This window comes from Diceros bicornis, chromosome 34 (genome assembly GCF_020826845.1).
Source record: "Diceros bicornis minor isolate mBicDic1 chromosome 34, mDicBic1.mat.cur, whole genome shotgun sequence".
In the NCBI taxonomy this organism is placed as follows: domain Eukaryota; kingdom Metazoa; phylum Chordata; class Mammalia; order Perissodactyla; family Rhinocerotidae; genus Diceros; species Diceros bicornis.
Window position 1 is genome coordinate 23,769,726 of NC_080773.1, and position 22,763 is coordinate 23,792,488.

Below are 22,763 nucleotides of genomic sequence, written 5' to 3' on the forward strand. Positions count from 1 at the left end.
TCATTTTTCTACTGGGGGTGCTAGGGAGCCATGGGAGGAATGTGAGCAGGGAAGAGGCAGGAGCAGCTCTGGAGGATAGAAAGACTCCTCGAGGGCCACGTGGGGGATGAACTGAAGAGGGGAGACCGGAGGCAAAGAGACCAGGAAGGAGACTGGGTGAGGACACGCTTGAGCTGGGTTCAAGGCTGTGAGGATGAAGAGACATGTACAGTTGGTGGTTGAGGCCGTGGGAATATCTGCCATCTCCCTGAGGAGGGTTTTGGAGAGAGATGGCCTCCCTGGGCCCCCAGGGCAAATGAGACCTGGGAGGAGACACCAGCAGCATGGAGAAAGCCCTCCCTGTTGCCTGAGGCCCCCCTTCTCTCTCTCTCTCAGCCCCCTCTGCCTCCTCACCGCCTGGAGCTGACCAACAGCAGCCCCACCTCACCGTCACCTCAGCATCCAGATCCCAGTGACCGGATCAGGGACAGACCCCTCCCTATGAAGGCGGGAGATGGAGAAGTGGGTGCTGAAGACCCCCCAGACTGTCGAGGGTTGGATCCAGCTCAACTGAAGATACACCCTGAGGAGCCTGAGGTCCCGGAGGAAGAGGAGGGCACCCCGAACCCCACCCCAGGAGTTGGCAGCTGTGGGTTTGGTTCCCAGCTCTGCCACTTCCTGGCTTTGTGACTTGGCCCAGGGACACCCTGCCCTGAGCCTCAGTTTCTCCTTCTGTGAAATGCCACCTTTCCTGTTGCGGGGATTCCGAGAGATGGTGCTGGATTCAGAGCAGTTGCACAACAAATGTGTTCATTATTTTGGGGCCTCAAATAGGAGGCAGCCGTAGATGCGTGATCATGCTGGTTGTCAGTCTTGAGAGGCGTTTGAAAAAATGAGGATTCCCTCGCCTCCTCCTCCCCTTCCACCTTTCAGGTCTCTGCTCCCATGTCATCCTTCAATGAGCCCTCCCAGGTCACCCCCTTCAAGTGGCATCCCCACCCCACCCCTGGCATTTGCTATCCCCTTTCCCTGCTTCACTTCTCAGGTTTTAATGAAACTGTTGCCGTCAAGCTAGTCTTCCTAAAAACGTGTATATTTGTATTAGTGTAAATGAAAAAGTTGTCTACTAACTCACGTTCATCTAAATTCCTCCATGGAAGCGGGTTTTAGTGAAAAATTGGGGTCTACAAATTTGTTTTAAAGAAACCTGTTGGATATCAGCTGATGTTAAATGATGGTGCACAAGATGTGTTCATGTAAACCATTGCATTCAGACTAGTTCTAGTGACAGCTCATCTGCCGTACTTCATGTTTTATTTGTTTATTCTGTGCTGGGCCACAGGAGAAGGTAGGCGGTTTTGCCTCTTTTGTTCACTGCTCTGTCACCAGAATCTAGAGCAGTGCACGGCACATGGCCAACAGTCAGGCTGTTCAATAGTGAGGAGTGTCCCCTTCCCCAGATGCAGGATCTGCTGTGGGTGACACTCATGTAAATATGTTTCACCAGCCTTCCCCTGCGACTCTGATGCAGGCACTCTGAGGACCACACTTTGGTCCAGCCCAACCCCCTCGTTTCTCAGGGGAGGAAATTGAGGTCCAGAGAGGCATCTTGACTTCTCTGAGGTCACACAGCATGTCAACAGCAGTGCAGGCAGCCTGGCTGGGTCCCAGCCCAGGAGAGGTCAGTCATTGCTCAGTGATGTTTGAATTGTTCCTGCGCCTCTCTGGGCCCCGGAGTCCCCATCTATCAAATGAGAGTTCATCATTACAGAGGGGCAGGGTATTGTGGGTTCAAATCTCAGCTCTGTCTCTTACTAGCTATGTGATCTTATCTAGATAGTTCTTAATCTCTGTGCCTTAGTTTTATCATCTGTCAGATGAGGATAATAGAAGTCCCCACCTCACTGTGAGTTCAGTGAGTTAATACACATGAATTGCTCAGAACAGTGCCTACATCCTCTAAGTGTCCAATAAATATTAGCTGATAACATTATCTCTAACACTGTCACTAAGAGGTCTGTGGATATATCGAGCAGGCAGGTGAGTACAGATTTGTGAGGGCTGGCTTTCGAACCCAACTTTCCACATTCAAATCCTGACTCGTCCACTTCCGAGCTCTGTGACCTCAGGCAAGTGGCTCACCCTCTCTGAGCTTCAGTTTCTTTGCAGATGACTGGGTTATTGTGAGCACTCAATATGGTGCCTAGTATATAGAAAGTGCTAAATAAATGCCAAATAAACTGTTTTTATTAGCTGTGTCCCCTCTGTGTTTGGAGTCTTGGCTGCAAAAGGCAGGTATTAGTTTCCCATGGCTGCCATAATAAATTATCACAAGCTCGGTGACCTAAAACCACACACATTTATTCACTTACAGTCTGGAGATCGGGAATTCAAAATCAACTTCACTGGGCACAAATCAAGGTGTCCACAGGGCTCTGCTCCCTCTGTGCTTGGCTGTAGGGGAGAAACCATTTCCTTGCCTTTTCCAGCTTCTAGAGCTGCATTCCTTACATTGCTTGGCTCCTGGCCCTTCCTCTATCTTCAAAGCCATCAGCGTAGCATCTTGGTTTAGTGGTCACATCGCCTCCTTCTGTGTCAAATCTCCCTCTGCTTCCCTCTTTTTTTTTTTGGTGAGGAAGATCAGACCTGAGCTAACGTCTGTTGCCAATCCTCCTCTTTTTGCTGAGGAAGATTAGCCCTGAGCTAACATCTGTACCCACCTTCCTCTACTTTCTATGTGGGATGCCTGCCACAGCACGGCTTGACCCGCGGGTGCATAGGTCCGCGCCCGGGATCCGAACCTGTGAACCCCAGGCTGTCGAAGTGGAGCATGCGCATTTAACCACTATGCCACCAGGCCAGCCTCTGCTTCCCTCTTATGAGGACACTTGTGATTGCATTTAGGGCCACCTAGATAGTCCAGGACGATCTCCCCATCTCAAGGTCCTTAATTTAATCACATCTGCAAAGTCCTTGTTACCATTTCAGGTAACCTGCACAAGCTCCAAGGATTTAGGACCTGGATGTATTTGCAGGCCATTATTCAGCCTCCCACATGGCAGAAGACCCAACTCGAACTGCTTAAGCAACGAAAGGTCATTTATTGCCTCACCTAACCAAAAAGTGGAGGAGTAGATGCTTCAGGTGTAGCTAGATCTAGGTGCTCATCAGGAAGCTGTCTCTCCCTTCTCTTGGTGCTGTTTTCCTCTCTGCCAGCTTCATTGCCAGGCTGACTCTTCCCAAAAAGTACAAAAGGTGGACACAGGCAGCTCCAGGCTCACATCCAAAGATAAGTGCTATGGAGAAAATTAAAGCCAGGAAGGAGGTAGGAAGAGTCAGAGGGAAGCACGAGTTTCCATTTTAAATAGGGTGGTAAGGAAAAGCCTCAGTGAGAAGTGACGTTTGAGCAAAGACCTGACAAGGGTGAGAGAGGAACCCTGAAGCCATCTCCAGGAAGAGGGTTCCCTGGAGGAACCTGGAGGAGGCCAGTGTGGCCAGAGCCTAGTGAGCCAGGGGAGAGGTGAAGATGTGGTCAAAGAGGGAAGGCGGGCAGGTCACGCAGGGTCTCATGGGTCGTGCCGAGGACTTGGGCTTTTCTCTGAGCTAGAGGGGCGCCAGGGGAGGGCTCCGAGCTGAGGAGGGACTTAGGTAAACTGATTTAGGTGTTCACAGGCGCCCTCTGGCGCCCTGTGGGGAACACAGTGGGGAGGTCGCGGGCTGAGGCAGGGAGCCCAGACAGGAGAGAACTGCAGTAGCCCGGGGGAGAGATGATTTTGGCTTAGAGAGTGGTGGCTGTGGAGACGGTGAGAAGTGATCGGACTCTGGATGTATTTGCAAGATAGAGCCAACGGGTTTGCTGTGGGATTGGATGAAGGTGTGTGCGCAAGAGGTGTCAGGCTTTTGCCCTGAGCACCTGGAAGGAAAGAAGGGGCTGCCTTTTGCTGACCTGAAGACGTCAGGAGGAGCTGGAGTGGGGTGCAGGAGCAGGATTTCAGTATTAACCCATTTAAGCCGCATCTCTGCTCCAGGAGGGAGGTCCCGTTATCTGCTCATTTGATAGATGAGGCGGCTGCAGCCTCAAGCCCAGGGTCCCGCCGCTGGGCAGCGGTGGGATCGGGGATGACCCAGGGACTGAGCCCTCCCTCCTCCTCTCCCAGGCTCCCGGAGGAGGCGAGGCGGAGGCGCCGGCCCTGCTGCGGCTCATCGACCAGCACGGGGGGTACTCGACCGGGCGCCTGGTCCCCGACGGCGCGGCGGCGGAGCGCTCGGTGAAGGGGGCGCCAGGCTCCCCCCGCGACGGCGCTGAGATCCTGGAGGGGCCAGGCCGTTCGGCCGCGCGGCCTGCGGGAAGGCCTTCAAGCAAGTGTGGGAGCTGTTGAGCCACGAGGTGGTGCACACGGCGGCCCGGCCCTTCCTCTGCGGGCTGTGCGCGGCCGCCTTGAAGAGCCACTCGGACTGCAAGAGCCACCGGCTGGTGCACAGCGACGGGCGGCCGCACCGCTGCCACGCCTGCGGCAAGCGCTTCAAGCGGGCCTGCAGGTGGGGAGCCGTGGGCGGGGCCTGGGGCGGGGCCTGCAGGGAGGGCCGGGGCCTGTGGGCAAGGGGCGGGGCGGGAGACCAGAGGTGGGCGGGGCCTGGGGGAGGGGCGGGGACTGGGGAAAGGGGCAGGGCAGGGGTCCGGATGTGGGCGGGGCCTCAGGCAGGAGCGGGGACTGGGGAAAGGGGCGGGACGCAGAACCAGTGGTGCGTGGGGCCTGAAGGGAGGGGGGGGAGACTGGGGAAAGGGGCAGGACAGTGGACCAGAGGTGGGCGGGACCTGGAGGGAGGGGCGGGACCTGAAGGGAGAGGCGGGACCTGAAGGGAAGGGCGGGGACTGGGGAAAAGGACAGAGCTGGGCAGCGGACTGGAGGTTGGGCGGGGTCCGAAGGAAAGGGTGGAGCTTTCTGGCAATAGAGAGAGCAGGGCCTTGGGGAAGAGGGAGAGCAGGGCTGGGCCTGAAGGGAATGGGGGAGTGACCTGGCCTTGGAGTTGGGAGGGGTTAAATGGGTGTGGAGGTGGCTAGAAGGTGGAAAAGGCTCAGGAAAGATGTGAGGGGAGAAGCCTAGAGAAAGTAGACTTGCCGCTGAGGGAGGTGGCAGTCGGGGTGGTCATGAGGGGATGAGAAATGGGGATGGGTTTTTGAGGTGGGTAAGGAGATGGGGTCAGATTTGGAGGAGACAGTGCTGGAAAGGGAGGCGTCCAGTGGGTTGGGGAGGGGGGCAGGTGTGCTGAGGGCCATGATGGGAGAAGGGACAGGCCTGGTGTTAGCCTGGAGGAGCCCGGCTTTCAGAGACCTACCCTGATGCCTCATGTTACCGGGTGCTGTGCTGACCCTCTCCCGGTGCCCCTCCTTGTGTGGCCAGGGGGACAAGAAACCCTGGAATTCCCTGCGCAAGGAGCCCCCAGGCCGCTTCCAGGACTCTCTCCAGATCCACCATCAAGGGTGCACTTTGCCCTGCCGGCACGTTCACTATAGGCAGGAAGGATGGCAGGGAGGGTTGGACATGTGGGCTGGGCTGTGCATCTGTGTGTGCCATGTCCCCTGAGGCCCGGAAAGTGGGGCCAGCTCTCCTAGTTCGACCAAATGCAACTCTTGAGTGTTACCCCATACATACCCAGGTTCTTTACCCACCACACAAGAGGAGCCAAATGAAACTAGAACACCAGGCTCCTGGCGAGGAAAGAGTTTTTATTTTGGGGGACATCAGCTGGGAGATGAGAGCTCTCAAATTTGTCCCATCTCTCCAAAAGGTGGGAGGCAAGGGGTTTTAAAGGTTGTGAGGAATGTGGCTGCTTGTAGGGAGGGGGAGCCTGTGGCCTTGCTGGTCGGCGTTTTCCCATCAGCCTGTGTGGCCTTGTGAGGCTGACAGGGAGGAGGATGGCGAGATAAGGGAATCGCGAGTGGGCGTCCTTCAGCTGTCTCCGTAGTGGATTCTGGCCCCAGGAAGCCAAGGAGTTGAGGTCTGAGAAGCTTCAGCTCCTTGATATTTTCTGGATATGGGTTTCCTTGTAACAAACCTCAAGAACTGGTAATTAGCCAAAACTTCAGTGTGAGCCCAGCTTGAGGCCACCTGGGCTTTTAACAATTTGTAACTTCTATCTTCTTGTGAAGTTTAGGAATTCAAAGGTTTTAAAAAAAAAACCTATATTTACATATGAATGTAACTTGGAGAAGCTTGGAAAGAGGATGAGTGCTTTTGGTTTTAACCCCATATATGCTGGGTTTGATGTAGGGGAACCGATATCGGGGCCCGCATCATGAGGATTCCGAAAATTATAAATTTGGACCTGGTGTTCTAGGTCATTATGAAGGTCTATTTGTCAAAGTAGGACGAAGAAAATATTTAATAGTTTGATTTGTAATTTTTAAAATGTTTTGGCATATGGCATGTGCACTTACATTTGGTCTCTTTTCCGGAGACCTTGCAAGTATTAGGGGTGAGTCTACCTGGAGATGCGCGTCCTGCAGAGGTGGGCGGCTGCTCCTCACTCTCTGTGCTGTCCCTGCCCCCAGGAGCACCAGCGCATCCACACGGGCGAGCGCCCCTTTCCCTGTCCGTCCTGCCCGAAGCGCTTCAAGACCACCTACGAGCTGCACGCCCAGGAGCCACTGCACGCCCCTTCGCGGCCCTTCTCCTGTCGGGACTGCGGCAAGGCCTTCGCAATGGGGCCGGCCCTGCTTCTGCACCGGCGGCAGCTCTGCGAGGACAAGCCTCGTGCGTGCGGGTGTGCGGCAAGCGCTTCACGTCCGGGCACAGCCTGCGGGTGCACGGGCGCGTGCACACGGGCGACCCTGTGCGCCCTTATGCCTGCCGCTTCTGCCCCAGGCTCTTCAAGGACCTGGCCTACCGTGCGGTCCACGAGAAGGTGCACACGGGAGACACGCCCTGTAAGTGCAGCATCTGCAGCAAAAGCTTTGCACATCCCAGCAACCTGCTGCAGCATCAGAGGGTGCATCGCGACGCGTGAGGGCTGGGTGCCAGGCAGTGGGGGGCCAAGGAGGGGGCTCAGTGTCCCCACAGCGGTAATGGGGAGTAACCATGTCCAACTGAGGCCTATTTAGGGTAGCGCCCTCCAGTGGAACTCTCTGCAGTGATAGAAAGTTCTCTATCTGCCCTGTCCAATATCTTAGCCACCAGGCACATGTGGCCTTTTGATCATTTGAAATATGGTTAGTACCACTGCAGAAGTGATTTTATTATTTTTTGGGGTAACTTTTTATTTTGAAATAGTTTAAGACCCACAGGAAGTTGCAAAAATAGCACAGAGCCTTCCCATGTACTCTTTACCCAGCTTCTCCCAATGATAATATCTTAGATAGCCATAAGATGTTGTCAAAAACCCAGGAAATTGATGTCGGTACAATTCTGTTAATCCAGGTACAGATCTTATTCAGATTTCACCAAAACGTGAATGAATTTTGAAATGTACTTAATTTTAATTAAATTAAAATGTAAATGGTTAGCTGCTGCCCTCTTGGATAGCACGGGTCCAAGGCATGAAGACACTGGTGGTAAGGGGTCCCCAGCAGTGGTTTGTGACATTTGAAGAAGTGCCACACATGCCCACGTGAGCCACAAAATACTCTTGAGAAGGACTTTGCAGAAGGTCTTTACCAAAACCATTGATAATAAGGTCATCCTGTGGCAAGGACTTCCCATTGGCAGTTTGTGGCATAAAGAACATCTGGGTAGCCACCAATGCAGGTGGGAGCTGTAGGAACTTTCTCAAATGTTAGCACTCCAGGACCCTCCTCCACCACCTGCACATAGACCTCTGGTGCTGAGGCCTTCCCGGTGGTGGTCATCAAATTTTAAGAAGTTCACAGATGGATGGATAACTCTTCAAAGAGGACACTCTGGGTTGTGTCCTTGCAGGCATAGGACAATGAGACCATTGGTGCTGAGATCCTCTGGGTGTGGTGTATGGCATCTTAGGAATAGTCATTTTGCTACAGACGTTGGCATGACCTGCATGGGCTCCATCTCCGATTGGCTGCTTCTTAGACCTCATCTTTCAGATCAACGTATGATGGTTTGAGGCCTTTCCAGACCATCTACAATGTTCCCTTCCACCCCAGCGTCAGCTCCGTGAACCTGTCTTTGGATGGAGACATTCTCCTGGACCTTGCCTTATGGATGGTTGGAAGTGTGATGAGATGGCTTATGCAATGGTGGCCAAGGTGGTATCCAGAATATCTGAGTCGTCCCATCCCAGCCGTGAGATCAGCTCTGCGGACAGTATTTTTTAAAGCCAGTAATATCCCAGGTACCATATTGCTGGTGCTACAGTGTCCCCTGGGTGGTTTGTGGGATTTTTCAGAACCTCAGTATTGCCTCCCACCTGCCTACACCCTGCTCTCAGCTCTCCACAGATCTGCTCTCTCAGGAGGTCACCCTCATAGACATAGATCAGCATAAGGAAGCATGCTGAGGTTGCTGATTCGGGATTTCTCTTGGTGTTTTTGGACATTTCCAGAAGACCTTCAACTCTCTCTCTCCCACTTCTTGGTCTGGGCTCAGCTAACATTTATCAAGTACTTGACAGCCTGTGAAATGCTTTCACTTAAGGTTGTCGTCTTTGTCGTCCTGCCCCTGCCCCTGTTGCCCCACAGCCCCACTTACCTGTAGGGTAAGAATTATCCTTGTAGACAGTTTGGGAAAACATCTTAACTCAATGGATTGTAAACATGAACCAGTTTTATATCATATAACAGTTATTAACTCTGCTTTACCTGCTGAGTCCAAGGCTAATGTTCACAAAATCTCAATCCAACTCTATAACTTTTCAGTCTCTTTTGGTTCTCTCATTCTGTTAAGGGCTCAACCCTATGTGTTATTTTATTAATCATCAAATTTCAATTTATTGAGACATTCATTGCTATCAACCTAGATCCAAAATTGCTACTAAAAATACAATAAAATCACATTCCACTTAGGGAATACCAAGTCTTAAAATACTTTTTGGAGCTTAGCATACTATATAAATAAATGGCGAGTTTCTTTACATGTCAGAATTCCCTTAAACATTTACCTCCCTCCCTGCCCAGCTCTACCTAGCCGTAACGAATGTACATTTTAAATTTAATCCATTATTATCAAAGAACAAGGTACAGAGTCTATGAACAGCTTTAAAAGTGCCATTTGCAGTGTGATCCTACGGTCCTTTTCTCATTCCAGAGTGAAAGTATTGCCATCATTCAACACTGTTTTGATTGTTACAAGAATTGCATGTTGCACAGGATTTAAAAGTACACCCGCGCCATTATCAGTGCCCTAAACCCTTTGGTTCTCCACAGTCTGGGGGACTCCAGAGTGCTCAGGAAAGCTTTTGCTTATGCCAAACAGCTGACTTGGTTTACAGTGTCTTAACAGAGGTTTCCTATACATCAAAAGCCCAAGAGTCCATCATAAAGTTCAGGAGTCATAAATTATACGAATGCCAGTGCAAGGTCCAGGCGCCCCTCTCCCAACTCCTCTCCAACTGTTGAAAGTACCTATGAACTATGAGTACGCACCCCTCTCTGGATACAATCAATACTTTCACAACTTGGGTTTTGCCTCACTCTGTAAAAATTCAAAAATACCAAGTTCTAACTAATTGAGGAAAAAGAGAGTAGGAAGAGCTCTGCTCATTTTAAAACTCAGCCTCCGGGCTGGCCCGGTGGTGTGGCAGTTAAGTTCACAGGCTCTGCTTTGCTGGCCTGGGGTTCACTGGTTCGGATCCTGGGCTCGGACCTATGCACCACTCATCAAGCTATGCGGAGGCCGTGTCCCACATAGAGCAACTAGAAGCATGTACAATTATGACATACAACTATCTACTGGGGCTTTGGGGAGAAAAAGGGAAAAAAAAGAGGAAGATTGGTAACAGATGGTAGCTCAGGGCCAATCCTCCTCAAAAAAAAAACTCCCAAAATCTCAGCCTCTGGACCTGTGGCTCCAGTGGCCTGAGGGCCAGGGGGTCTTGTTAGCGCTCACATGCCTCATGCCATCTCCTGAACTGAGTTACCTCTAGTCTGAGGTGAGGATGGGAGTGAGGAAAGACATATGTCACCTACACTGACTGCCCAAGACATGGTTAATTAATGTCTTCTCTTTGGCTGGCTGAAACTACTGTTCAAGCTCATCTGTGGACTGGATGAGGACAGCCATTGGCCATGACAGCCATACCATCTCCAACAGGCATTGATGGTCCCCTTTGAACTGGTTAAGACACGGCCTCTCAAGGCAGACCACCTAGGTTCAAATCCCAGCTCTGCCACTTATGGCTTGTAACGTTGGCCTGGTTACTTAACCATTCTGCACCTCATTTTCCTCTTCTATCAAATGGGAAAATGGTGGTGCCTCCCCCAGCAGGTTGTGCTGAGGAATAAATGAGTTCATATATGAAAGCACTGAAAGCAGTGCCCGGAACTGTATCCCAGTTACCTGTTATTTAATATCAGCAGCAATCTCTTTTTGCTCATCTCCAGCTGGTGCTATCGCATTGCTTTCCTTTCATGCAGTGACTCTTTACTCCATTAGCTGCACCAATCTTGAGACAGACTAGCCCAGAAATCTTATGTACCTTCTGTGGCCGTGTTATGGGTTGAATTGTGTCCCCCCCAAAAACATGTTGAAATCCTAACCTCAGAATGTGACCTTAGTTTAAAATAGGGTCTTCACAGAGGTAATCAGGTTAAAATGAGGTCATTAGGGTGAGCCCTAATCCAGCAGGGCTTTAAAAAGGGGGAAATTTGGATACAGGGACAGACATGTACAAAGGGAAGATGATGTGAAGAGACACAAGGAGAATGCCACGTGACCGTGGGCGATTGGAGTGATGTGTCCACTAGCCATGGAACATCTGGGGCTACCAGAAGCAGGAAGGGGCAAGGAAGAATCCTTTTCCTGCAGGTTTAGAAGGAGTATGGCCCAGCCAGCACCTTGATTTCAGACTTCTAGCCTCCAGAACTGCGAGACCATAGACTTCTGTTGTTCAAAGCTACCCATACTTCGTTATGGCAGCCCTGGCAAACCAATGCAGGTACTATTCTCTATACCTCTTGGGAGTTAGGAACTAGGTGGGGATAGAGCTGGTCCCCTATCCACCTGGCAGTTCACCATCAAGAGTTTGTTTCCCCTTGTGTATTAGTTAGGAAACCTCAAAACAGAGTAGCTCAAACATAATAGAGATATATTTTTCATTCACTGAAGAGTTTTGCATAAGCTGTCCAGGGCAGATAAGGATCCAAGCTTCTTCTGTTTTGTTGTTCTGCCATCCTTGAGAGCGTTTTCTGCATCTGAATGATGATTGCCATCCTATCTGCCAGGCTTAAATTCCAGCCAGTGGGAAGCGAGAGAAGAGAAAGTGGAGAGGTCATGCCTTCTCTTTAAAGGGCGCAACCTGGAGTCTCACACGTCACTGCCACTCACATCCTATTGATCAGAACTTTGTCACATGGCCTCAGCTAGATGAAGGAGGGTCTGGGACATACAGTCTTTATTCCAGATAGAGTCATGTGTCCAGTTAAAATGTAAGAGTTACATGTTGTGCCCTGTCCTGGGAGCACAAGGGCAGGTCGTTGAGTTCAATGACCAAGAAGGTGTTCCACTGGTCGCCCTTGCAGGCACCCCCAAGTCCTTATCTCTTCCTCTTCATGAGGAAGTAAGGGAAGGCAAAGCTCATCTTCATGAATTTCTCTATCCAAAAGGTGACATCCTTCTTCCAGCCAATTGTCGTCAAATCAGGAGGTGGAAATTGTGTGGCACAGATTCTGCTGAACTTGTGTGCTTTGGCAAGATATGCAAGGACTAGGAAACAAGCCCCAACTGCTGGTGATTCTGCCACATTAAACTGTGAGGTTAATGTTGTTTTTCTGTCCTCAGCTCTGGGTCTTGATATTCAGCTCTGGGAAAACAGCACCCACCTTGCCGGTGAGCTAACTGAGGCTTGTGGAGGTTGGAACCACCTAAGGTGTTGTGAAATGTGGATGGTTGAGCCAGAAATGAATTCAGATCTTCAGACACCAGCCCCATGATGTCATGCTGATAAACACAAATCCTTTGAGCCTCCAGAGGGTCCTCAAAGACATGGAAACCACCCACCCTAGATAGATCTAGGGCACTGAGGACCAGAGTGAGAGTGAGGACAGAGGTCATTGGGACTGGGGATGGGCTGCGTGGGCTCTTGCATTCAGGGACAGAGGAAGGGGAGAGAAGAGAATGATAGGTTGATTCAATCAATCTTATTTGGTGAATAAGACTGAACTTTGTAGTCAGCTTGACTTAGTATTAAACCTAGCCCTACTTTATACAGCTGTCACCTGTTAACTTGAAAAGCCTCAAAACAAGTTTATTCTGGAATAGCCAAAAGAATTGCAATTTGGGATGTGCATGCTATGGCAAACCATAGGTGAATCTAGAAAAAAAAAGGAGAGGAGCTTGCTTTTAGAGAAAAAGGGAGAGTGAGGAGCGGATGTTCTAAAGGAAAGTCCACTGGGGGAAAGTGACAGTTCAGGGTGGCAATGGCTTCTCATTGGCTGAGCTGCAGCATTTCTCATTGGCTAGGCTGTTGCCAGGTGGGGAGAGAAATCTTCCTTCAGTAGTAAAGGAGTCTTACATCCCGTCCAAGGTGCAGGGGTCTGTCTCTTCCTGTTTGGTGTAACTGATGACGTGTGCTATGGCATGAGAGCTCCCCGCACAGGCCCTCCGGACTCCAATTTAGTTAAGGTTTCTTTTATTAATTTCCACACACCTTAGTCAAGTTACCTAGCCTCTTTATGTCTGAGTTTCAGAGTCTATTGAATGGGAATAATGTTAGCACTTGCTGACATCAACTCGTTTAACCCTGGCAAGGTAGGTTTTATTACCCCATTTTACTGTACTGGGGTTCAGAAAAGGGAAGTAATTTGCCCAAGCCCACAAAGTTAGTGAGTAGGGGAACCGGTATTTGGATTCTCGTCCTACTTGGTCCTGAAGGCTTTAGCTATCCATCTTATGTTATCTGTCCAAGAACACCTTACCTCCAGTGTCAAGATGGGAAACAATTTAATTAAATACGTTGCACAGTGCCTTTCACACAGGCATTGGATAAACATTAGAGGCTTATGGGACACTGGTATGGGTGCTCCCCATACTGATGAGTTTGCTCTAGCATTAATAGAGGTAGTGATGAATGCATTAATAGAGGTATAGACACCAGAAGGAAGGGAGTATGGTCCTCTTCTGCTTGGACCTCTCTTGATTTCTGACTTCCATTCTGCACACTTTTTGTTTTTATTGATCAGTTGGTTGGTTGGTTGGTTGCTTTTTGTTTATTGGTTTATTTATTTTTCTTGAGATATAATTATATAAGTAAAATGCACAGATCTTCAATGTCTAGTACAATGAGTTTTGACAAACATAATCACCTGTGTAACCAATACCCCAATCAGATACAGAACATTTACATTGCCTGAGGTCGTTTCCTGGGGACATAAGAGTAAATTTTTTTACATATGTAGTCTTTTTAAAATTTGTATCTTTTAAATGAACATACAGGGAAATTGAATTTTTTGGTGTACTGTTCTATGAGCATATAATGCATGTATAGGTTTGTGTAACCACAATCAGGATACAGAATACTTCCATCTTCCCCAAAATCTCCCTCATGCTGTTCCTTTATAGTCACACCCTTCTCACACCTCTAAACCCTGGCAACCACTGATCTGTTCTCCATCACTATAGTTTTATCTTTTTGAGCATGTTCATATAAATGGAATTGTATAGTGAGAGAGAAGAGAGATTGAGATCTAGAACCAGTAGTTGGCAATTTCAGGGAGACAGATTTTGTTACTAAATAAGGAGTGAGTTTGTCGTGACATATGGCTTCTCATCGTTCACTCTGGATTTTGTATCCAGAATTCCCTTCATCATCCTTCTTTCCTGGATACACTCACGTCCTTTAGCTTTACCATAATTGCTTCCTCCAGGAAACTTAGAGGTCTCTGCTCTGTGCTGCTTTAATCCATCGTACATCATATCTCTGTTATAAAACATAATGTCATGGTATTATAATTGGGTGCCTGTATGTTTGTCACAACTACCAGACTGTGCACGCCTGGAGAGATTGAGTCTTATTCATCTTTGCCCCCAGTGCCCAACGCAGGGCCAGGTCCATAGCAGGTGCTCAATAAAATACTTGCTGAAAAATAAATGAATCAGATCTCAATGATCATCAGTGCCATTGTTTATTGAACACACCACAGGCCAAGTGTCTGCTGATGCTTCCTATGCATGGTCTCGTTTAATCCTTATGACAACTCCATAAAATAACTACTGTTGTTGTCCCCATTTCATGGGATGCTGAAGCTTAGAGAGGTGATCTGGGCAATGCAACGTCAGCCTGAAAGAGAGGCTGCCCAAATAAAAGAGGGTGGGAAGAGAAAGAAAAAACGAGAGAAAGAGAAACTGGGACTGATCTTTATTTTTCCTAGAGAGTGGTCAGTAGGATTCCTTAATCCTTTTGTTTAATACACTAACATTTATCGACTGTCTATTATGTTCTACGTGTTGAGGTTCCAGCAATGAATAAGACAAGATGTCTGCTGTTATGAAACTTACATTCTGGTGAATGGAGACAGACACTTAACACCGGAACTTGGTTATGGATGCTTCTTGGTTGTCCACACAGCATTCGTCTCCCTTCCCCCTTCTTAAAACTACCCATATTTTATTTTGGATGTCCACCCACTCCTCATACATCCTATGCTACCCATCCAGAGAACCTACCTCTAATCCCACCTCCAAGGATATTCCATTCTCCTAATCACAGTTATGGGTTCATGTGAGGGGCAGTTGACTTAAACCAATCAGAGATTATCTTGGGGTTTTTGTTTGGAATGCTGGGAGCAGCCCCTTGGGTGCAACCAGATCCATTCCTTGAGTAAACCAACTGGAGTGCCTACATTTGAGTAGTGTAGGGTAGTACAGCTGCCTCTTCTACGAGCACCATTTCAAAATTTGACTTTAGGGCCAGCCCAGTGGCATAGTGGTTAAGTTTGCATGCTCTGCTACAGCTGCCAGGTGTTCACAGGTTTGGATCCTGGGCACGGACCAACACGACGTTTATCAAGCCATGCTGTGGTGGCATCCCATATACAAAATGAGGGAGGATGGGCACAGATGTTAGCTCAGGGCTAATCTTCCTCAGCAAAAAGAGGAAGATTGGCAACAGATGTTAGCTGAGGGCTGATCTTCCTCACCAAAAATTTAGATAGATAGATAGATAGATAGATAGATAGATAGATAGATAGATAAATTTGTTTGACTTTAACAATATTCCAAAGGGACTCAGAAATATGCCAACCTACTGCCTCCTTTCAGGTGTGTTATCTTGGATGTACACTGGTTAATTTTTCTGTGTTCCCTCCCTCTGAAAGGCCCACTCTGGCTCCATACAATTTGGTTATAAGAATGAATGGCCATGTAGCTCACCCCAAGAGGGCAGAAGGCACAGTTGGAATGACTTATAATTTCAAGTATTCCTTGGTTACATGTATTTGCCACATTGACGCAAATGTAATGATATTTCATTTTCAGTTTAATTTGTTTTAACCTGACTATTAATGAAGTTGGGACCTTACAATATGTTTATTGGCAACATTTCTCTCTAAGTTTCTAGTCAAGTGTTTTGCTTCTTTTCTGTTGGATTTTCTGTCTTTTATTGACTTTTGGAAGTTATGTTCACATCCAATTATATATGCTGTTAACATTTCCCTTTGACCCTGTAATACGTCTTTTCACAATCCTTTTGGTGTTTTCTGTTGAAGAAAAGTTTTTAATTTCAACATAGTGAATTATCTGTATCTTTTTTATAGTTTATGTTTTTTTCTGCCTTGTTATACAAATCTTTATTTATACAGCATCATGAAGATTCTTCTATCCTACTCTTTATTTTCTAAAGGCTTTATGAATGTTACCTTTTATACTCAATATACCTGGAATTAATATTTGTTGATAGGGTGAGTTAGTGCTCCAATTTCATTCTTTTGCTATAAGGAAAACCAACATTGCTTTCCCAATGATCTGAAATGATACCTCTTTTCTATAGATTTATTTTTGCACGTTTCTTCTAATACATTAGTATATTTCTCAATCCCTTTGCCAGTATTACAACCTCTAAATTTTCGTAAATTTATAGTGTCTATGTCTGCTATATCTACATTAATTTACCTCTTTTTAAATTTGTCTTTATAGAATTTTATTCAAAGAGGTTTTGTACAACTTTTTTCAGATTTATTTCAAAACACTTTAGATTTTACGTGCTTTTGTAAGTGGTATCATTTCTTATATTTTTCTTTTTTTTAAACAAGTTTATTGAGGTGCAATTGATATATAAAGAACTGCAAATATTTAATGTGTGCAATGTGATGAGTTTGGGCATATGCATACACCCATGATACCATCACCATAATCAATGTAACATATCCATCATCTCCAAAAGTTTCCTGTGTCCCTTTGTTGGTTTGTGTGTGTGTGTGTGTGTGGTAAGAACACTTAACATGAGATCTACCCTCAACAAATTTTTAAGTGCACAATAGCTATATAGGTCTGCAAGAGATTTTTGTATATAGATTTTTCAACCTTAAATCTCACTCTGGCAGAGGTAAAAAAAAAAATACACCACATATTCCAGTTGTTCCTCTGCCTCCCCCACACTGTTGCAAGGAAGTTGGGAACATGTGACACATTCTGGCCAATGAAATGTGAGCATGATCAATATGTCACTTAGTACCTTTCCAGTCTGAGACAGTGAAAACTCACACACAATTCTCCAATCTCTAGCTTCTCCTGCCCTAGAAACATGCAACATTCCAGAGAGACAGCCTGCAGCAGCCTTAATCTCTGAGTAACAATAGGGGGGAGAGCCCCATTACCAACTTCAATTGTTCATGTTTCCAAGAAATAAAGGGATTCTTAGAGACAGCATATAGTAGGAATACAAACTATTTGCAGCACTTTCTATATTCTAGGAACTGTTCAGTCTGCTACTTTCTGGTGGTTCATTCTCTGACCTTGGTTGCTTCCTCCCACATATACACACGTTGGTACTCAGTGGAGGATTGGAGCATGCTTGGCTGCAGATCCCCAGGTCTTTCATTCTGTGCAACTACCATCTGTTAATTTCCATTGAGATATAATTCACATACCATAAAACTCATTCTTTTAAAATGCCTACTTCAGTGGCTTTTAGCATAATCACAAACTTATACACCCATCACTGCAACCAGTTTTAGAATATTTCTGTAACCTCAGAAAGAAACCTCATACCCATTAGCAGTCTCTCCTTACTCCATGCACCCCCCACCCAGCCCATGCCAACTGCTAATCTACTTTTTATCTCTATGGATTTGCCTATTCTTGACATTTCTTATAAATGAGATCATACAAAACATAGCCTTTTGTGTCTGGCTTATTTCACTTAGCACAATGTTTTAAAGTTCATCCATATTGTAGCATGTATAAGTACTTCATTCCTTTTTATGGCCAATAATATTCCATTGTATGTATATACTATGTTTTTTTAATCCATTTATCAATTAATGGGCATTTGAGTTGATTCCACTTTTTGGCTATTATGAATAATGCTGCTATGAACATTTGTGTACAAATTTTTGTGTGGATGTATGTTTTCATTTCTCTTGGGTATATACTTAGGAGTGGAATTGCTGGGCCATATAGTAACTCTATGTTTAACTTTTTGAGGAACTGCCAAACTATTTTCCAAAGTGGCTGCACCATCTACTTTCTCATATATAAGGGTTCCAGTTTCTCCAAATCCTCACCAACACTTGTTATTGTCTGTCTTTTTCATTATAGCCATCCTAGTAATTGTAAAGTGGTATCTCATTGTGGCTTCAGTATGCATTTTCCTAATGATTAACAACCATATGGTCATCTCAATTAATGCAGAAAAAGTGTGTGAGAAAATTCATAACCTCCTCTCCACCCATCTCCCATGCTATTTCAGTGGAAACCACATGGGAAGCAATAAACAGGTATGTCTTCATCTTCCGGCTAGGGTGGTATCAGCTGAGCCCCTCCTGACCCACAGAACCATGAGAGATAGTAATAAATTTTTGCTTTAAGCCATTGAATTTTGGATAAAAGCAGCAATACTCAATAGGAAATATAACTTATGGATATATCTCAATAATGTGATTATGGGTAATTTTTTCACTTGGCTGAATTTTTCTGTGTTGGTGACAATAAGCATTTATTATTTTTATAAACCAAAATACCTTCAGTGAAGGAATATTTTAACACTTTTCATCTTTTCTCTATCTTGCTTTTAACTTTATAGGTGTATGCCTCTTTTTGTGACAGTATGAATTAATGTCTTATAGTTGGAAAACAATATATAGAAAAAATAAAGCTAATTTCATAAATAACCTAAGTTAGTCACCATCTGATGTTTGAATCTCCTTTATCTCATCTGAAAAAATGGTAACTCATCACCAAGTAAGGGAATTCACTGCACCTTTATGTTTGTTGTGAATATATATTCATATATTTGTTGAATCTATGTTGTCAATCTGTATTGCTGAAGATTCTGACCATTGAAGGTAATTATCTCCATTTACGTAGTATCGTGTCTAATACCTTAACCTAAGAATATCTGGAGAGTAGTAATATTCCTGCTAAACCTTTCCTAAGCCAAGCTAAAAATCGACATTTCATACATTGACATATTTCATGGAGACTCAGGATGGAAGAAAGCCAGGCAGATCCGTTTATGATTGACAGTACCTGGGGAGGCAAATTCTCCTGATTAGTGTGAAAAACAATTCTGGTGATAACTCTATTTGAAGTCTCATATTCTGACAACTAAATTCAGGAAGGCATACAACAACTCCTCAGTGAGGCATTCAAGGCATTCACAAGCATTAATGGTGGTATTTTTTCATATGTTTTGCTTTTAACATTTTATCTACTACTATAATGACTAGATTAATGTAAGTACATTTGAAGGAATAGAGCAGCGGAATGGGAGAAAATGCAAACACCTGCAGAAAATCTTTTGCCATTGGTATAGAGACCAGCATGAGGAATTGAAGAGTAATATATTCATTGAATGGCTCCACAGAACACATAGATTGTGGATAAATGAACTCCACTCAACCAGTAAGAGGAAAACAAGGAGAATCTAGCTATCTCTGAGAGAGGCCTTCATCATTTAGTACCTCAAAAGATTAAGCAGAACCTGACATGTAGAGTCTACCATTTGACCCTGTCATTTTATAGCTGTTCCAGTTTTTTTTATTGCTTATTTATTTTGAAATTGTGTTAAAATATACATAACAATGAATTTATCATTTTAACCATTTTTAAGTGTAGACTTCAGTGGCTTTAAGTACATTCATACTTTGTACAACCATCACTACCATCAACCTCCAGAACTTTTTTCATCTTGCCACACTGAAACTCTGTAACCATTCAACACTAACTCCCTGTTCCTCCCTGTCTCCAGCTCCTGGAAACCACCATTCCACTTTATGTTTTGATGAATTTGACTACTCGAATGGAATAATAGAATATTTATCCTTTTGTGACTGGCTTATTTCACTTAGGATATCCATCTGCCTTTTGATTGGTGTTTGCATTGTACATTTATTTCACCATTTAAGTATAAAGTTATATCATTATATTTGAAGTGAGTTTTTAGTAGACAGTGTGTGGTTGGGTCTATTAGGTCTTTTTGTTTTGGTTTAACCCATTCTGGCGATATTTTTGTTTTAATTGCTGTGTTTCAACTATTTACGTTGATCATAACTACTGATGTTAGGATTTATCCTCAGTCAGCCATTTCATTATTTGTTTTCTGTTTGTTCTGACTGTTTTTCATTCCTGTTAACCATTCCCTGCTTTCTTTTTTATTTCAGTGTTTTTTAAATCCATTTTAATTTATAATTTACTAATACACCTTGGTTTCAGTAACCCATTTTAATTTATATATTGTATTTTTTACAATATCTTCTTGTATAGATTTTAGCAATTGCACTAGAGATTAAAATATACATACTGAATTAATCAGTCTCCTAGTATCATTTGTACCATCTAAAATGGAACCTTGAAACTATCAACTTAGAAAGCAAATTCACGTGTTATTTTACCCTCAAAATGAGTTTATTCAGGAATAGCCAAAAGAATTGCAATTTGAGATGTGCATGCTCTGGCAAACCAGAGGCAAATCCAGGAAACAAAGGAGGGGAGCTGCCTTTATGGAGAAAAAAAGGGAGTGGGGAGGGGCTGTTCTAAAGGAAAGTCCATTGGGGGGAAGTAACAGTTCAGGGCAGCAATGGCTTCTCATTGGCTGAGCTGCCACGTTTCTCATTGGCTGAGCTGCCGCGTTTCTCATTGGCTGGGCTGTTGCCAGGTGGGGAGAGAAATCTTCCTTCGGTAGTAAAGTAGTTTTACTTCCTGTCCAAGATGCGACTGACTGCCTCTTCCTGGTTGGTGTAATTGACGATGTGTGATAGGGCACAAGAGCTTCCTCTACAGGCCTTCCTTACTCCAATTTAGTTCAAGTTTCTTTTATTAAATTTCACCAAACCTTACCACCATTTAGATCCCATTATGCTTCTCCTTTCGTGACAGTTGTTTTGTATATTAATTTTAAAAGCACACATCTTTAGAAAGTGTTCAGAGTTATTAGCAATACTCTACTAATTAAGCTGTGTTGTGTATGACTATATATTCTTTTCGTTATTTTTTTAGTTTGCGTCATCTATTATGTAGTAAATATCTAACAGTAAGACTTTTGAAGCAATTTCAATCTTTATATTGTGGCAAGCAATTTTAAAATGAGAGAGTCCACAGCAAACCACCTATGTTACAATCCTGAGTGATACTTGCAATGGTTGGGTTACAGTAAAATTCACTGTGCTGCATTGTGACTGCATTTTGTGGAATGTGCAGCAATTAAAACAGGCTGTAAAAGTGTGAGGTGCAGCAGGTTCAGCAGGAAAAGTGAGCCTGTTCTCTGAGCAGCTGCTCTGAGGTCACATTATGTCAATTGCTGAGGGAATTTCCATCAGCCGAGTGAAAACTAACTTTGATCACTTTCCTAGATCCTAAAGTTTATTTTTAATGTAGATCAACTTGGGAAAATGTACACCCTCAAATGGTAAGTTTCCACTTCTAATCAATAAAATTTACCAGGAGAATCATTCTGCATCTGGGAGAGTGATTTGTTGTTCCTGTGGGCACGTCAAAATGATCCCCAAGAAACAAGGTCATGGAGACCTCAGGTGACAAGGTGACCCACTGGGAGGAGAAGTCCTGCCTTACTGTCCCTCATATACGGTCTTTCTGGGTCTGATCCAGCCTTTCCAAGATGTCTCACATGCTTGGGGAAGCCGACTGCCTTTAGGAAGGATTCTGCCACATTCAGCCCTGAGAAAGAGAGGGCGGTATGAAGACCTTTTCAATATTCCCGTTCCCCATTCTAGCTTCCTTACTGAGACTTCAGTTTTTTTCAGATTTAACCTTCTGTGAATTTTCTGTTTGATAGAAGTATATTTTGTCTCCTTTCTCATATTATTTCACTATTTCTGCTTTCCTCCATATGTTCACTTTTACTTTCTTCATTCTTTCATCTCTCTGGTTCTTTAGTTTCTCTTACAGCTCTCCCATACTGTTTCACGGTCTTCAATTTTGTTTCATTTGAAAACCATATTCACATTCTTAATTGTATTTTGACTTTTTATTTTACTATTCACAACTATTTGAAAATTCCATACGATTCTATATATTGACTAATATCTCCCTTTATTTATGTTTTTTCATGTCTCTTCTTTATTCTCTATACCTTATTTGACATTTGTTTCATATAATTTTCCTCTCAGTTTCATTTTATTACCTCTTTTCTAATACCTGCTATCCTCACTTTTGTTTTTCCAGCATCTTTTTATTTTTATAGATAATACACTTTATCTCAAAATATCATGCATTCATTTTCTTTAAAAATGCTTTAATCACATTGAGACTAATTTATAACTGTTTCTTCTTAGAGGTTTTACACATATTTTTATCACATATTTCTAAGTTCAACATATTTTTATGCTATTTAAATAGTCTCTTTCTCTAAATTGCATTTTTAAACTATTTTTATGCTGGCATATAGAAATGCCAATGGTTTTTATACTTACTTTGCTTTCAGTAGCCTTGAATCTCTCCCTCGAAAATTCCAATATTTTAGCCAATGATTCCATCTGTTTCCTTCTTAAAATTTATAGTATCTGTCAATCATGAAAAATGGTGTTACTTTCTTTCCTATTATTATAAATTTTACTTTTTTTCTTTACTATTTGTTGTTAGTGTGGCAAGTGGATTCAGACTCCAGCAACCCTGTGTACAGCAGAGGGGAACCTGGCCCTGACTTTTACTTTTTTTCTTTACTATTTGTTGTTAGTGTGGCAAGTGGATTCAGACTCCAGCAACCCTGTGTACAGCAGAGGGGAACCTGGCCCTGACTTTCCGTGCCATCCTCTCACCTGCTGGCACTTTATCAGACAATGCTCCAAGGTTATTCATAGTGTTTCCATGGCCAATGTTTTCTGATGGGTGGCTGGGTCTTTCCCCCTACTCTGTCTTTGTCTGGAAGCTCTGCTAAAACCTGTCGACCATAGGTTACCTTGCTGGTGTTTGAATATACTAGCGGCATAGCTTTCAGCATCACAGCAACAGCAGCCGCCACAGTGTGACAACCAACAGACAGGT